The sequence below is a fragment of the Sciurus carolinensis genome, chromosome 13 (assembly GCF_902686445.1).
Source record: "Sciurus carolinensis chromosome 13, mSciCar1.2, whole genome shotgun sequence".
Classification (NCBI taxonomy): Eukaryota; Metazoa; Chordata; class Mammalia; order Rodentia; family Sciuridae; genus Sciurus; species Sciurus carolinensis.
In genome coordinates this window covers 62,791,039-62,804,944 of record NC_062225.1, presented here as the reverse complement: position 1 = coordinate 62,804,944, position 13,906 = coordinate 62,791,039, and positions in this window count along the sequence as shown.

The window sequence follows — 13,906 nt, the reverse complement described above, 5'->3', positions numbered from 1 at the left end:
CAAGTCTGAGTTTTCAAAGGGCCCCCTACGGCCTTGCTTGAGTGACTGCCCCCAGCCGCCCTCCTGACCCGTGTGTCACTCTCCCCCTCGCCCGTTCTCCTGTGGGCACACCAAGCTCCTCCTGCTCTGGCTTTCTCGCTCTTCTGCTTGGGTCACGTCTCATCCAGACAATCCCAAAGCTTCGACCACATTCAGACTTCTTTGCAAATGTTACCCTTTTTTCCTGATTTTTAAAAATATTGAGGTGAAATTCCTTTTTTGTACAACTAACCATTTTAAAGTGTACAGTCGAGTGGGGTGAGTGGGGTTGAGAACACTCAGACTGCTGAGGCACCTCCACCTCTCGGAACCAAGGTCACGTCGTCCAGGCCTTGTCACAAACTCGCTTCAGTTCTGTCAGGCTTCGTCTCTTCCCTGCTGTATCTTTCTTCACAGTTCATACTTGAGGTTTTATTTTGCATTGTTTGCATCCTGGTTGATTGTCTCTTTCTCCCACTGGACTGTCAGCTTCACAGAGGCATCTGGTTACCGCTGTGGCCTCGGTACCCTGTACCAGGTTACCCTGTGCCAGTCCTGTGCTTACCTCATAGCCAGTCCTCAACAACATTTGTTAGATGAAAAAGTGAAATGCAAACTCCGCTTATTGTTTTTTGAACTTTTGAGTCAGTCTATAGAGTCGCTAGAAAAACAAGTCTAATTACAGAGCAGTATAAATATTGCAACCTTGATGATACGTATTATAGCAGACAGAAGTCAGTAGGTAGCACGAAGAGAGAAGGGTTCATGGGTCAGCTAGGTGCGATGATTTTCTCCCACCTCACGAACTAGATGTAGTTGACTGGTTAATAAAGTATATTATTTAAAGGTATAAAGATATCAAACCAAGAAACTAAATTATGCTGTATCTATTTGGGAGAGAAGAAGGTGGGCATGAGAGGTATCAAACGTCAACATTCTCAAATAACAAAATAAGATTTAGTTTAATATGAATTTCTTAATATTTAACACTACCAGATGGCAAATATTATCTTTTGTTATTCTTTTTTTATAACTTTTTAAAATAATTATTTTTTTTATTTTTCATGTAATGCTTAGGATCAAACCCAGTGCCTTGCATATTGCTAGGCAAGCGCTCTTCCACTGAGCCACAACCCCAGCCCTCATTACTCTTTATAAGTAGAGTTAATAAAGACATAAATACTACTAATTGTTGCTGAAAGCACCCAGAAACCACTCCGGACGCGGGAACTCACGCAAGAAATTTTATTAAGTGGACAGGCAGGGTGTCTGCCTGCAGGGTGAGAGAGAGAGAAGAAAAAAAAAGAGAGAGAAAGAGAAAGAGAGAGAATGAGACAGAGTGAGTGAGAGAGAGAGAGAGTGAGGAGGAGAGAGGACGAGAGAGCGCACAAGAGAGAGCGAGGGCTGGGGTTGTGGCTCAGTGGTAGAGCGCTTGCCTAGCATGCGTCAGGCCCTGGGGTTGATCCTCAGCACTACATAAAAATAAAATAAAGGTATTGTGTCCACCTACAACTAAAACAAAATATTAAAAAAAGAGAGAAAGAATGGCAATGGAGCCATTCTTAAGTAGTGGGATTTCTGGGCTAATAACAACGGGCCAATGACTGGTGAGGAGGTTTGCGGCCTAGCAATCTGGACCAACAATGGGGTTGTAATGGGGGGAGGCAGAATAATGGCGGCAGCAAAATGGTAGATCTGATGCCAATAGTTGCCACTACAGCATGGTGGTCTCTTTCTCCAAAGATGGCCCCATGCAGTGTGCCTCCTTTTATTTATGTGTCTGCATAGTCCCCCTGCCACACTGAATTTGGACTGGCTTTGGGAATGGCCCAGTAACATTCTGCCTGTTCTGGGCCTAGGCTTTAAGGCGGCCTGGTAGTTTTTACTTGGGTGCACTTTAGAATCATGAACAAACATGTAAAAAGCCCTTCTTCCCTGCTGGAGGGATTACATGGAAAGACCACGTGGATGGATCACATGGAGGGATCATATGGGGCCAAGGGCCCTGAGAGGGTGAGGGAGAGAGAGGCCCAGTCGCCCCAACACTCCAGGTGAGCCCCATCTTCTAGCCAGACATGCAGGTAAAGCCACTTGGGTGGTCAGCCCCACTGCTATCTGAATGTAGCCACATGAGGTATCCCAAATGAGACCAGCAGAAATACTCATCCTGCTGAGCTCCAGCTAACACAAAGAATAGTGAGAGATAATAACATGGCTGTTGCTCTAGCCACTAAGTTTTGGGGTGGTTTGTTATGGAGCCAAAGATAACCAAAACAGGCAAGTTTAATCTCCTTCTGTCAGGTCACCCACTTCCTGCTCAAGGTCCAGAATACCAATCCCAAAATTCCAGGAAATTAGACAGTGAGGGGGTGAGGAGGAGAGATAGGGGGATGGGCAGGAAATAAAGACAGGGAGAGGTGTGGTTGTGACATGAGGTGAAATGGGAGCAAAAAGTCCCCCTGTGGGTGAGGAATGAAAGGACTTTTATAAGTGTCAACATTCAAATTTGAAGGTGTGTGTGTGCGTGCCCCGCATGCCTGGACATCATTACTATAAAAACCCTGCCTTTGTCTTTCTTTCTTTCTTTCTTTCTTTCTTTCTTTCTTTCTTTCTTTCTTTCTTTCTTTCTTTCTTTCTTTCTCTCTCTCTCTCTCTCTCTTTCTTTTTCTTTCTTTCTTTCTTTCTTCTTTCTTTTTTTTTTTTTTTCAGTACTGGGTACTGAGCCCAGGATCTCTCTACAGCTGAACAACTCCTTGGCCCTTTTTATTTTAAGACAGGGTCTTGCTAAATTGTTGAGGTCTGACTTGAACTTGCAGTCTCCCTGCCTCTGCCTACCGAGTTGCTGGGATTACAAGCCTGGCCACTGCACCCAGAGTCTCTATTTTCTTCCAACCCTTCATAAAGACTACTACCCAAAAATTGAATATAATTTTGTGCAAATTAAGGAACTGAATTTATCCTGTATACTTCCTGGGAAAGATTCAGAACTCCAAGAAGATGTCTTATTCACTGTTTTCTTCCTGGTGGTTAGCCTTCACTTGGCCTTGGCCTGTTGATTTATTTTGGAAGTTGGACTATGAATGGATATGACGTGCACTACTCCTGCACAGCACGTTCCAGAGGCACTGAAAGTTTCCAGCGGGCCTTTTGTTCCTGTGACCTCTGCCCTGAGAACGGCACATCCCCTATAGAAGTTACTGCTTTAGTCTGAGTCCCCAAATGAGAAGACACATAGACCTGCTCTCAGATTGCTTCCTGGAGCAGAGCTGCAGCAGCCAAGCCACAGTCATTGACGTGTAACAGGAGCAGGAAATAAATATTTGCTGTTGTGAGCTACTTAAAATTTGAGGTCATTATGTGGCATAATTCAGCAAAACAACTAATATGAAGTTCAAATACTAAAAGCTTCCATAAGGACAAATCCCACCATTATGTACAATTATAATTATAATGGAATGCTACAACCATTGTGCCCTTTGTCCTAATGACTCGGCCTTTGTAACCAGGGAAACAGTTCTGTTCATAAGCTAAGGAGATATTGGGGAGATAATCCAGCAAAAGATAACACACAGGGTTATATTGTTCTCTGGGTACTTGGTGATCTCTCTCTCTCTCTTTTCTTTCTTTTTTTTTTTTTTGGTACTTGGAATTGAACCTAGGGGCACTTAACCACTGAGCCATATCCCCAGCCATTTTTTTTTTTTTATTGTAAACAAATGGGATACATGTTGTTTCTCTGTTTGTACATGGAGTAAAGGCATACCATCTGTGTAATCATAAATTTACATACGGTAATGATGTTTGATTCATTCTGTTATTTTTTCCCTTCCCCCCACCCCTCCCACCCCTCTTTTTCCTCTATACAGTCCTTCCTTCCTCCATTCTTGCCCCCTCCCTAACCCTAACCCTAACCCTAACACTAATCCCTCCCACCCCCCATTATGTGTCATCATCCACTTATTAGCGATATCATTCAACCTTTGTTTTTTTGAGGTTGGCTTATCTCACTTAGCATGATATTCTCCAATTTCATCCATTTGCCTGCAAATGCCATAATTTTATCATTCTTTATGGCTGAGTAATATTCCATTGTATATATATACCACATTTTCTTTATCCATTCATCAATTGAAGGACATCTAGGTTGGTTCCACAATCTGGCTATTGTGAACTGAGCAGCTATGAACATTGATGTGGCTGTATCTCTGTAACATGCTGATTTTAAGTCCTTTGGGTATAGGCCAAGGAGTGGGATAGCTGGGTCAAATGGTGGTTTCATTCCAAGTTTTCTAAGGAGTCTCCACACTGCTTTCCAGAGTGGCTGCACTAATTTGCAGCCCCACCAGCAATGTATGAGTGTACCTTTCTCCCCACATCCTCACCAACACCTGTTGTTGCTTGTATTCTTGATAATCGCCATTCTAATTGGGGTGAGATGGAATCTTAGGGTGGTTTTGATTTGCATTTCTCTTATTACTAGAGATGTTGAACATTTTTCCATATGTTTGTTGATTGCTTGTAGATCTTCTTCTGTGAAGTGTCTATTCATTTCCTTAGCCCATTTGTCGATTGGATTATTTGCATTCTTGGTGTAGAGTTTTTTGAGTTCTTTATAGATTCTGGAGATTAGTGCTCTATCTGAAGTATAATTGGCAAAGATTTTCTCCCACTCTGTAGGCTCTTTCTTTGCATTGCTGATAGTTTCCTTTGCTGAGAGAAAGCTTTTTAGTTTGAATCTATCCCAGTTATTGATTCTTGCTTTTATTTCTTGTGCTATGGGAGTCCTGTTGAGGAAGTCTGGTCCTAAGCTGACATGTTGAAGCTCTGGACCTACTTTTTCTTCTATAAGATGCAAGGTCTCTGGTCTGATTCCGAGGTCCTTAATCCATTTTGAGTTTAGTTTCGTGCATGGTGAGAGATATGGGTTTAGTTTCATTCTGTTGCATATGGATTTCCAATTCTCCCAGCACCATTTGTTGAAGAGACTATCTTTTCTCCATTGCATATTTTTGGAACCTTTGTCTAGTATGAGAAAATTGTATTTATTTGGGTTTGTGTCCGTGTCCTCTATTCTGTACCATTGATCTACCTTTCTATTTTGGTACCAATACCATGCCGTTTTTGTTACTATTGCTTTGTAGTAGAGTTGAAGATCTGGTATTGCGATACCCCCTGCTTCACTCTTGCTACTGAGGATTGCTTTAGCTATTCTGGGTTTTTAATTCTTCCAGATGAATTTCATAATTTCTTGCTCTATTTCTGTAAGGTACATCATTGGGATTTTAATTGGAATTGCACTGAATCTGTATAGCACATTTGGTAGTATGGCCATTTTGACAATATTAATTCTTCCTATCCAAGAACATGGGAGATCTTTCCATCTTCTGAGGTTTTCTTTAATTTCTTTCTTTAGTGTTCTGTAGTTCTCACTGTAGAAGTCTTTCACCTCTTTTGTGAGATTGATTCCCAAGTATTTTATTTTTTTTGAGGCTATTGTGAATGGGGTAGTTTTCCTAATTTCTCTTTCTGAAGATTCATCACTTATGTATAAAAATGCCTTAGATTTATGTGCATTGATCTTATATCCCGCTACTTTACTGAATTCACTTATGAGATCTAAAAGTTTTCTGGTGGAATTTCCTGGTTCCTCTAAGTATATAATCATATCATCAGCAAACAGGGGTAGTTTGAGTTCTTCTTTTCCTATTTGTATCCCTTTAATTTCTTTGGTTTGTCTAATTGCTCTGGCTAGAGTTTCAAGGACGATATTGAAAAGAAGTGGTGAAAGAGGGCATCCCTGCCTTGTTCCAGTTTTAAGGGGGAATGCTTTCAGCTTTTCACCATTTAGAATGATATTAGCCATGGGCTTAGCATAGATGGCCTTTACAATGTTAAGGAATGTTCCCACTATCCCTATTTTTTCTAGTGTTTTGAGCATGAAGGGGTGCTGTATTTTATCAAATGTTTTTTTCTGCATCTATCGAAATAATCATGTGATTCTTGACTTTAAGTCTATTGATATGGTGAATTACATTTATTGATTTCCTGATGTTGAACCAACCTTGCATCCCTGGAATGAAACCCACTTGATCATGGTGCACTATCTTTTTAATATGCTTTTGTATGCGATTTGCTAAAATTTTGTTGAGAATTTTTGCGTTGATGTTCATTAAGGATATTGGTCTGAAATTTTCTTTCCTCGATGTGTCTCTGTCTGGTTTAGGTATCAGGGTGATATTGGCTTCATAGAATGAGTTTGGGAGAGTTCCCTCCTCTTCTATTTTATGGAACACTTTGAGAAGTATTGGAATGAGCTCTTCTTTAAAGGTTTTGTAGAACTCGGCTGAAAACCCATCTGGTCCTGGACTTTTCTTTGTTGGTAGGCTTTTGATAACTTCTTCTATTTCATTACTTGAAATTGGTCTATTTAAATTGTGTATGTCCTCCTTGTTCAATTTAGGCAATTCATATGTCTCTAGAAACCTGTTGATATCTTCGAAATTTTCTATTTTGTTGGAGTATAGATTTTCAAAATAGCTTCTAATTATGTTTTGTATTTCAGTCATGTATGTTGTGATATTTCCTTGTTCATTCCGAATTTTAGTGATTTGGGTTTTCTCTTATCTTCTCTGTTAGTGTGGTTAAAGGTTTATCAATTTTGTTTATTTTTTCGAAGAACCAACTATTTATTTTGTCAATTTTTTGTATTGTTTCTTTTGTTTCAATTTCATTGATTTCAGCTCTGAGTTTAACTATTTCCTGTCTTCTACTACTTTTGGTGTTGGTCTGTTCTTCTTTTTCTAGGGCTTTGAGCTGTAGTGTTAGGTCATTTATTTTTTGAGTTTTACTTCTTTTATTAAATGCACTCCATGAAATGAATTTTCCTCTAAGTACTGCTTTCATAGTGTCCAGAGATTTTGATATGATGTTTCTTTGTTCTCATTTACCTCTAAGAATTTTTTAATTTCCTTCCTAATATCTTCTGTTATCCATTCATCATATAATAGCATATTGTTTAATCTCCAGGTGTTGGAGTAGTTTCCGTTTTTTACTCTTTCATTTATTTCTAACTTCAATCCATTATGATCTGATAGAATACAAGGTAGTGTCTCTATCTTCTTGTATTTGCTAACATTAGCTTTATGGCATAATATATGGTCTATTTTAGAGAAGGATCCATATGCTGCTGAGAAGAAAGTGTATTCACTCTTGGTTGGATGGTATATTCTATAAATGTCTGTTAAGTCTAAATTATTGATTGTGTTATTCTTTGTTCAATTTTTGTTTGGAAGATCTGTCCAGTGGTGAGAGAGGCATGTTAAAATCACTTAGTACTATTGTGTTATGGTCTATTTGGTTTCTAAAATTGAGAAGGATTTGTTTGACATACATGGATGAGCCACTGTTTGGGGCATAGATGTTTATGATTGTTATATCTTGCTGATTTATGCTTCCCTTAAGCAGTATAAAATGTCCTTCTTTATCCCTTCTGACTAACTTTGGCTTGAAGTCCACATTATCTGAAATGAGGATGGATACTCCAGCTTTTTTGCTGAGTCCATGTGCATGATATGTTTTTCCCCATCCTTTCACCTTTAGTCTATGGGTATCTCTTTCTATGAGGTGAGTCTCTTGCAGGCAACATATTGTTGGATCTTTCTTTATAATCCAATCTGCCAGTCTATGTCTTTTGATTGATGAATTCAGGCCATTAACATTCAGGGTTATTATTGAGATATGATTTGTATTCCTGGTCATTTTTAAAATTTTATTTATTTATTTATTTTTTTGACACAACTTGGTTCCTCCTTTATTTGACAGTTCCTTTAGGATAATTCCTCCCTTTGCTGATTTGCTTCTTTGTGTTTTATCTCTTCCTCATGGAATATTTTGCTGAGAATGTTCTGTAATGCTGGCTTTTTTTTTGTAAATTCTTTTAGCTTTTGTTTATCATGGAATGATTTTATTTCATCATCAAATTTGAAGGTAAGTTTTGCTGGGTATAAGATTCTTGGTTGGCATCCATTTTCTTTCAGAGCTTGAAAAATGTTGTTCCAGGCCCTTTAGCTTTTAGGGTCTGGATTGAAAAATTTGCTGATATCCGTATTGGTTTCCCCCTGAATGTAATTTGGTTCTTTTCTCTCAAAGCCTTTAAAATTCTGTCTTTATTTTGTATGTTCAGTATTTTCATTATAATGTGCCTTGGTGTGGGTCTGTTGTAATTTTGTGTATTTGGAGTCCTATAAGCCTCTTGAACTTGATTTTCCATTTCATTCTTCAGATTTGGGAAATTTTCTGATATTATTTCATTGAATAGATTGTTCATTCCTTTGGTTTGTTTCTCTAAGCCTTCCTCAATCCCAATAATTCTCAAATTTGGCCTTTTCATGATATCCTATAGTTCTTGGAGATTCTGTTCATGATTTCTTACCATCTTCTCTGTTTGTTCAACTTTGTTTTCAAGGTTAAATATTTTGTCTTCAATATCTGAGGTTCTGTCTTCCAGGTGTTCTATCCTATTGGTTATGCTTTCTATGGAGTTCTTAATTTGGTTTATTGTTTCCTTCATTTCAAGGATTTGTTTGGTTTTTTTTCAATATCTCTAACTCTTTATTGAAATGATCTTTTGCTTCCTGTATTTGCTCTTTTAACTGTCGATTGGTGCTATCATTCAATGCCTGCATTTGCTCTTTCATCTCATCATTCAATGCCTGCATTTGCTCTTTCATCTCATCGTTTGCTTCCCTGATCATTTTAATTATGTACATTCTGAACTCCCTTTCTGTCATTTCTTCTGCCATGCTGTCGTTGGATTTTATTGATGTAACATCTAGATTTGTTTGGGGCATTTTCTTCCCTTGTTTTCTCATATTGTTCAGGAATCAGTGGGTCATTAAGATATTGCAGATTTCCTCTATTGACTTATAATGTCCCTGAAGATTGCTAGTATATCCCCTCTTATCCTTCAGTAGCCTGCAGTCTTGGAGGAAGTTGATAATGTGGTGCTCCACAAGGAAGCTGCCTCTCTAGGGATGGTGACCCTCAGGTGGGGTATATTCCCTGCTAGTGGGCAGAGGTGCCTCTACTTGTTGACCAATGGTCATCCAAAGGGGAACTAGGCTGCGGGCTGAGGCATGGCCTGTTTGTTCCTGTGTCTCTGGTTTTACCATCCTTGTGGGAAAACCTCACCCAGCGGGGAAGACTCACCCAGAGGGGAGGTCTCGCTGGTCAGTTCCCCTCCTAGAGGTTCCCCTCAATCTACAACTACTGCCTGGGCTGGGCTGTCTTCCTCTGCAACGTTCCCAGGGGCCTGGACCTACCTCCTGGGCCTGGGAGCCTCACCCTTTGCAGGCGAGTCTCCTTAGGCTGCCCCTCCTCAGAGAAGCTGCCCGCAGTCCTGGAAACTTCGCTCTGCCCCTAGGCATGTCTCTGTGCGGCTCTTCCACCAAGATGCCGGTCCTGGGACCCTGCTCTGCACCTAATCGCCTGGCTATGCGGCCCCTCCTCTGAGCCGCCACCTGGAGCCCCGTACAATAGCTCTGAGACCCAGAGACCCGCCACACACCTCCTCCTCCGGATAGCGGCCGGGTTTCTGACGCAGTCACTAGGAGTTCAAGCAACTCATTTCGTGTCTCCTCCTCCCGCCAACCGCCCGTAGCCCTAGGCAGTCACTCTGAGTCCAAGTGACCCGCCCTGTTCCTCCTCCTCGGGGTAGCACCCGGGGTGTTCAGGAGTGGTCGCTTTGAGTCCAAACAACTCACCACTCGCCTCCTCCTCTGGCAACCGCCTGTGGCTCTGATGCAGTCACTCCTAGACCAAGCGACCCACCACACTTCTCCTCCTCCTCCGGGCAGCCCCCCAGTGTTCAGAAGCGGTCGTTCTGAGTCCAAACAGCTTGCCACGCGGCTCCTCCTCAGGCAGCCAGCCGCCCGGAGCCCCAGTGGTTGCTCCGAGTCCAAGCGCTGTGCTGAGCCGCCTCCTCTACGATGATCCCAGTTTTCCGTGTTTACCGCTCCAATGGGGGGAGGGGCGTCTCGTCGAGCAACTCTACTTCACAAATTCCCTGTGTTCCGGGGCTACCGCCCCATCCGGGACGCCTCCCCAACGGGAGAGACTCACCTGGCGGCTTTGAGTTGGTCCCAAGTCTCTCACTATCTCCTCTTTTGAATCCTGCGTCCTGGAGCAACGTGAAATGCAGCCGCCCTCTAGTCTGCCATCTTGAAACCTCTCTCTAGAGCCTTTAGGCCAGGTTCCCTGGCAGACCTGGTGCAGCCAGCCACACATGGAGTCTCTGGCTAGGACTCGCCTGTCCTCAGTCCGTTCCAGAGGAACTAGTGTCGCTGGGAATTATCCCAGTCTCAATATCTAGCCTCTGAGGCACCCCTCCCACAGCCGCCCTCGGCCTAGCTCTGCCTTCTCCCCAGCCATTTTAAAAAATATTTTGCTTAGAAATAGAGTCGTGCTAAGTTGCTCAGGACCTTACTAATTTGCTGAGGCTGGCTTTGAACTCGTGATCCTCCTGCCTCAGCCTCCTGAGCATGGGCCACTGCTCCCAGCTGTACTTGGTGATCTTAACATGTTTTTCTTTTTCATGCTGAGGTCAACCCAGGGATGCCTGCTAATAATGAGAAGCATATCAGAAGCTGACTAATATCAGAATCTCAGCTATGTCACATATCAGCTATTTTACTGAGGGCCAATATTGAAGGATTTTTAGTCCAGAAACCATAGAACCAACCTGGTAGAAAAACTAGTTGTGAGTCCCAGAATCCGGCCCTTGAGATCATTCTGCTTTGTCCCATCTGAGCTCTGCCTTTTTGCATTGTTGGCTGGACATTGGGAAGTGAGGACCAGGAGAGGGACGACTAGTTCAGGCCCTGATACTCTGAAAAGCCTACCACAGCTGGGACCTATCTCTGCCATGCACAAGTTCATGTTGAAACAATCATCTTTAAAAAAAAAAATTAGCATTTGCCAGGCAAGGTGGCACATGCCTGTAGTCCCAGCAGCTTGGGAGGTTGAAGCAGGAGGATCAAGAGTTCAAAGCCAGTGTCAGCAACTTAGTGAGACCCTAAGCAACTTGGGGAGACCCTGTCTCAAATAAAAAAATAAAATGGGCTGGAGATGTGGCTCAATGGTTAAGTGCTCCTGGGTTCAATCCCTGGTACCTTAAAAAAAAAAAAAAAGGTATTTTATTTTGGAATAATTAGGTAGGTATAACTATAAATTTACAGAAAAGTTGCAGGGAGGGGCTGGAGTTGTGGCTCAGTGGTAGAGCGCTTGCCTGGCATGTGTGAGGCCCTGGGCTCAATACTCAGTACTACATATACATAAAATAAAAGATCCATTGACAATTAAAAAAGTATTTTAAAATAGTTGCAGAGATAATAGTGATAATTCCTGTATATCCCTCAAGTAGCTTTGCCTAATGGTAATATGTTATGTTACCACAGCACTGAAATGAACATTGTATATTACTGTCAACTCCAGATTTTATTTAGATTTCACCAATCTTTCCACAAATGTGCTATTTCTGTTCTAGTGTCCAGTCTGAGGTCCCACATTTCAATTCCCCATCATGTCAACTTAGCCCCCTTCTTATCTGGGATAGTTTCTTGCTCTTTCTTTTCATAACCTGACAGTTTTGAAGAGTATTGCTCTAGTATTTTGTAGACTGTCCCTCAATTTGGGTTGGTGTTGGGGGCTATGCTGGTGCGGACGCCCGGATGGTGCTTGGCAGCCAGCCAGAGGTTGCTTTGATCACATCGGAGGTGAGGAGGTTGATTAGCATAAGCACACCCAGGTGATTTGTCATTGGCCGTATCCAATTAAGTCCACGCACACAATGTGTGCACAGGTGCTCTTGCTGGGTGCCTGCTCCTTTTGACCTTTACCATGATTGGGCAGCTAGCTCTTGCCTAATCTTTGCATAATTGGCATCAGCCCTATCCTTCGCCTCCTGGAGGGGATATAAGCCAGTTCTCCTCGAGGCGGTTTTTTTTTTTTTTTTTTTTTTTAAAGAGGTTCGAGGTTCGAGGTTGGAGGTTCCAGGTTCGAGGTTCAAGGTTCAAGGTTCCAGTTCCCGGGTTTCCTGATTCATCAATAAACTGTCCGAATTCAAGAGCCTCGCTACTCTTTTGTCCCCCGTGCCAAATTGACTCCGCCAGCAGTGTCAGGTTGGTTTGATGGTCTTTCTTTCTCATGATTATACTTGGGTAAGGAGTTGTGGGAAGAATACCAGAGGTGATGTGCCCCTCTCATCACACCAGATCAGGAACACGTCATCAGCATGACTTATCACCGGTGATATTAGCCTGGATCACATAGCTCAGGTGGGATCTGCTCATTCTGAAGTCACCATGCTTTCCCCTTTCCCCGCTCTGGTTCTCTGGGGAGAGCCACTAAGTCCAACCCATTTGCAAAAGGAAGAGAACTGGGCTTCACTTCTTGGAGAGGACTAGATTTGGAATTTTTCTGTAAGGAGCGTTTGTCCCTTTTTCACTCTCTCCACACAGTTTATTTATTTATCCATTTATATATAAACATCTTTTTAAACAAAAGTAATAAATCCTCCTTTTAAGTAAAAGGGGACAGACCATTACCTATGTTTTTAACAAAGTTGACCATTCTTGTGATACTGAACAGATACCCACTGAGGGGGCTCCTAATGATAGCAAGAACAGGGACTCTAAAAATAGGCAAATCTCAGCCATGCCTCATATCAGCTATACCTGGGGCCACTTTCTTAATTTCTCTACTGAATTTTTCTTTTTTAAAAATGGAGACATTAAAACAAAAAAATGGAGACAGTAAACACTAAGAATACTATTATTATATAGCGGTGTAAAGAGTAAATGAGATAATTTACTTTTAAGCAATATCATAGGATTTATTTAGCATACAGTAATATTAATACATACTATTAGGTGTTGCTTATTACTCATATTAAATTTTAGTAAACTAAATATGTGTACATATGCATATAGTATACAGAGAGAGAAAGAAGGAAAATCAGTGGTAGTATCATTAGTGATTTATGTTTTCTTCGCTTCGCTTACTTGTACATTCTAAGTTTCCCATAATAAGAATTTATAATTTTTGTTTTATCTCCACCCTCTTGGATGACTTGTGGAAGTACCTTCCAGGCATCTTCCTATGAGAGTTTCCTCAGATTTGAATAAAGAATTAGAAAGGACAGAGTCTAGATAATGTCATAAGTGTACATAATTTCTATTCATGGGAAACTCAATCAAACTCACAAGGGAGGCTAAGAAATGTGGATGCCCATAGATTTTATTTTTTATTTTTATTTTTTGCACTGCTGAGGATTGAACCAGGGCCTTGTGCTTGCAAGGCAAGCACTCTACCAACTGAATTATATACCCAACCCTTATAATTTTTTTTTTTTTCTTTTGCAGTGCTGGGGATTGAACCCAGGGCCCTCTGCTTGCAAGGCAAGCACTCTACCAACTGAGCTGTATCCCCAGTCCCCTTAAAATTTTTTAATAAGAGAAAAGCAGTAAAAGTTAGTTGCCAGATTAATAACATCTGGCACTGTTAAAAGTGTGGAAAATGACCAGTACCTCATGCCACTGCTCAGAAGAAAGCTTGCTAAATCCTTTCTATAGAGTGTGTTTGGCAATAAGTATCATAAGCATTAACATGTTGCAGGCTGACTCAGCAATTCCATTTTTAGCTATTTATTCAGATGAATATCTTATATAGTGTACATGCACAAATATTTATCATACAGATGTGCAGTCCAATTATAAAAGCAAAAATTGGTAATGAGTGAACGTCTATACATGAATTATGGTCCTGCAGAGCTGAAAGATCATTTTATAGAAAATTAATGTAATTTTTAAAAATGTTCACAATGCATTTAAGT